Here is a 4,753-nt window from a genome sequence, read left to right as displayed (position 1 = left end):
CCCAAAAGATAGCACTAAGAACTCATAATGACCATATCGGATTCTGAAAGTTGTCTTTGGTATATCACTGCTCTTTATCTTGAGATGGTAATAACCCGATAAGAGATCAATCTTTGAAAATACCCTAGCACCTTGTAGTTGATCGAATAGGTCGTTGATGCACGAAAATGGCCAACTTGTTTAATTCTGGGTAATCGATGCACATACACAAACTACCATCATTCTTCTTGAAAAATAAGACTGATGCACCCCAAGGTGAGAAACTTGGGTGTATATATCATTTTTTCAATAAATATTGCAACTGTGTTTGTAGCTCTTTTAATTCAGCTGGTGCCATTCTGTACGAAGCTTTAGACACTGGGGTAGCTCTAGGAATTAGGTTAATAGAAAACTCTAGCTCTCTATCAGGCAGTAGCTGAGTTAGATCATCTGGGAAGATATAAGGAAATTCTTTGACTACCTCTATTTCTTCCAATGATGTAACCTTCGTATCTACATCTAGTACTGATGCAAGGTAACCCTGACATCCATCCTCTAATAACTTCACCTCCTGCAATTCAGAGATGATGGTCTTTCTAGGTCGCCTTGACCTTTCAGCTTGATATACAAACTCTTCTCTTTTATCATCCAACACTTTAACTTGTTTCTCGACATACATCTTATTTGCTCGATGAGTTGACAATTAGTCCATTCCCAGAATGACGTTAAAATTCTGCATATTGAATTTGATAAGCTGGGCATCCAGTTTCTTTCCATTATTCTCAACTAAACATGGCCCACACACTTCTTTCAACTATTCCACATTGCCTGCGGGCGTACTAACTGCTAACTTGCATTCTAAGGTCTTAGATGGCACATCAAGCTTTCTAGCAAATCTCTTGGACATAAATGAATGTGAAGCTCCGGAATCGAATAAGACGTATGTAGGTATACCTGACACAGATAAGACACCTAGTATTGCACTGCATATAAGTATAACAGGTTACTTAAATTTTTGTAATCACAAAGTCTTTTAATTAAAGTGTACCTACTACTACTACTTCTGTACTAGCTTCGGCCTCTTTAGTTGTTAGGGCATACATCCTTCCCTGAGGCTGGTTTTCCTAAGTCAATGCAGGTCTATGAACAGAGGGCTGATTTGGTGGTGCCGTTGCTGGGTACGAGCAATCCTTGGCGAAGTGCTCGTACGAATGACAATTATAACATAAACTTGGAAATTTCTGAACCGGAGCAAGAGCTCTTTGTACTAATCTTGGTGCAACTGGAGGATGAGGGGTTCTCAGAACCATAGGCATCACACTAGAATTCGGGCAGAATGATGTGCCTGACCCACTATATGGTCGGGAAGGATAACCCGATGGCTTGTAGGGCTGTCTGTAGGTGGGACCATAGGAGTATGATCCATGAAAGCTCTTACTTGGGCCACCCGAGTCAGCATAGAGATTTGCCCTCTTCTATAGTCCCAAAGTAAGGGATGGCTCTCCCTTATGCTTGTCTTCCATTGTCTTGGCTCTTTGCATAATCTATGCATATTTAGTTAAGTCCAACAGCTCCAACACTGTACCAATAGATGTCTTCAGCTTATTCAAAAATTTTTGGGCTTTTTCCTCAGCCGTCTTCATATGGTGAGGACAAAATAGAACAAACTTTCAAGCTGTTGCTAATACTCTAGAACATTTTTGATTCCTTGAGTTAGTGCCATAAACTCCACTTCGTTGTGGTCTTTAAAACTTTTAAGATAGTAATTTTATAAGAACAATTTCTTGAATTGTTCCCAAGTAGGCTTTGGGTGAATTGCCATCACTATAGGCTTGGAAGCTTTCCACCAAGAACCAACTTCATTTCTACGTTACAACCTAGCACATATAAGTTTCTGTGCCTCTGTGCACTCTATAATATCAAATACTTTCTCTAACTCTTGGATCCACTGATCCAGGTCCAATGGGTCATTATCCACATTGGTAAAGATGGGTGGCATGCAATTCTTAAAAGACTCCACCACCTTTTTCGTAGTGGTAGATGGTGGATGATAAGGTGGATAGTACGGATAAGGTTGAGGCATTATAAATGGGGTAGTGCCATATGATGGAACCAGAGGGGTACCTCCTGGTTGATCTTGAGGTGTAACCTCAGGAGGTGTTCCTCCTAATTTTACCCTAACACCTGACCCTACTAGAGGATCCTGTGGAGTAGCCCCTATAGGAGACTGACCCTGTAGAGTAGGGTTCAATTATTGCTGCATAGCAGTCATAAAAGTTTGTTGCTACTGAAAGGGCCCTTGTGACTGTTGTATAAAGGTCGCCACATCACTAGGAGTGATAACATGTGGGGGACCCAGAATTTCGGTCACGAGTGGGTTACCCTGAACTTCCTTCAGATCATGATCCACTTGTGGTGGTGGTTGTGAGGATTGCCCCATAGGTCGAGGACCATATGAAATGGGTGGTCGACCACCAGAGGTACCATGGGCAAGACCACCGGATTTGGTGCATACCATGGTGCTCTGTACCTGGATTATTCCAAAATGTAAGCATTGATTGAGTGCCATAACATTTGTATATATATTCACAATCAAATGCATTTTATATCACAAGTTACATTGATGCACTACACCTCATGACCAAACATGCCCACATTGATTATCAATGCATAGTTGGGTTTCCCAATAATGACTAACTAAGCTACGAAACACCCCTATTGGCACCTAATTGGGGCCCACTAAGCACAGAACACTAAAATTTCTAAGCACAAACCATTCTGGGCCTTGGCACTCAGACCGGTGGGCAAGACCGATGAGCAAGGTCGGGCAGGGGCCAGCTAGTCGGTGGCCCACTGGTCTTGTCTGAGACTGTTTAAAAAAGGGGGTTTTAAAACTCCATTTTCCCACTTTCTCTTCTTCTTCTTTCCAAATTCAGCTAGGGCGATTTGAGGGTCCGTTCCAACACTCCAACCCATGATTCTACTCAACAATTCTTCATTTCAACTTCGCTTCATCTCCTCAAATCCACAATTAAGTTCTCCTTCTCCTTTTTCTCTTTGAGAATGATGTTTTCGGTGTTCTTTCATAGTAAAATCTTAGAATCTCTTCTTTTGACCCATTTTCTTCCATGGAAAGTTTGTTTCTTGACAATGTGGTAGTTCATTTGTGATTTTCATTGCTTATTGGTCATGTTTGACCGATTATAGAGAGAAAATCTCAACCTTTGCCCTAATTTCTCTGTTTTAGGGTTTTATTCTCATTTTCCCTTCTTTATTTCAAATTGATGATTCAAATGTTATTCTTCACTCTCAGTGCATATACCCATTAGTAGAGTAGTCATTTCCATTTGTGTATGCATAGATTTCCCTTCTTTTGATATACATAACCCCCCTTTTATGATCAATTCTTAAGAAATTTTGGGGGTTTTACTCCTTTTCCTTCCTTTTCTTATGAATAATGAATTCGGCTATGTCCACCTCTACCAATTAGTAATATATTTGTCTCAAAAGAATTTTCTTGCAAAAATATAGAATTTTCCTCAATTTACTGTTTTGGGGCTCCCATTCATCTTCTCTCATTTATTTAGACTTCTTGCTATGATTTTTACCTAATGCCATCCATTCAATTGTATTTGGGCATTTAGTAGGTCCTTGCATCCATATGCTTCATTTCCTGTATTCAACAGGCACCCTTGACTCACTTATCCTTACATACATTTCTTTACTTCTCTCAATTTCATCACTTAGTATCATTGCATTTTGGCATTGCTCATTACACTATAGGGTTTTTATTATCCATGCCATTTTTCATAGAGATCATCTCACCCCCCTTTTAGAATACTGCTATCACATTCTTTTCATATCCCCTATTCGTTTACTTGCGCATCTCTCTTGTATTTTCAAGATGTCCTCTAGAAAGGGCAAAGAGACTGCCTCCGCTTGGAGGAGGAAGACAGATACCTCCTGGGGGAGGAACGCTGCCCCCGATTCCTCTTCATCATAGGCACAGCCCGCAAGAAACCCCTCTATCAATCCAATGAATTACGATGAGAGTTTGTTCCATAGCATTGAGGCAGCTGTCTCCTGGTCCATCTTCTCTACAAGACCGGTCATGATAGAGAAGACCGTAGTGACAAACGACTTTAGTGCTTATTAGATGCTGGAGAGATTTACAGCCTTAGGTTGGCAACCCATGCTCCACCCTGATAGCCTATGCCACGAGGGTCTTGTCTAGTACTTATATTGTAATTTGGAGGTCTCTTTTGAGGAGGGAGAGTACTCCCTCACTAGTTTCGGGAAGGGAGTAGACATTTTTCTATTTTATTTTCTTTCTTTTCTTAAAGAAGACTTGTAGAAGGAATGAGGTAAGAAAAAAACCCTATAAAAGCCCCTTCCTCCCCCCTTCTAATTATTATTCTCCTTAGTTTACTTTCTAGTTTATGCTTAGTTTTCTTCTTTCTCTCCCACTCTCACTCTCTTTAGTTTTAGTTCTTCTTTATTTTTGCTTTAATCACTTTTGTAATAGTTTTTTTTTTTTATGTCCATTAATGCAAGCACTCTTTTATTCTTATTCAGCCTTTTATGTCTATGATCTATACAATTGAGTTGTAATTTTTAAAGTTATAGTTCTAGGCTTAGATCTAGGTGACAAGATCACGAGCCATGGAGCATCTTTTTTTTTTTTTCAAGTTCAATTTTTTTTTTTAGATTTGTTTTCTCTAGTACTAGAAATTCCAGATTTGGTTTATTCCAGATCTGGTTTTTAGTACTGGTA

This window comes from Macadamia integrifolia, unplaced genomic scaffold (genome assembly GCF_013358625.1).
Source record: "Macadamia integrifolia cultivar HAES 741 unplaced genomic scaffold, SCU_Mint_v3 scaffold1966, whole genome shotgun sequence".
In the NCBI taxonomy this organism is placed as follows: domain Eukaryota; kingdom Viridiplantae; phylum Streptophyta; class Magnoliopsida; order Proteales; family Proteaceae; genus Macadamia; species Macadamia integrifolia.
This window is presented reverse-complemented; position numbering follows the sequence as displayed.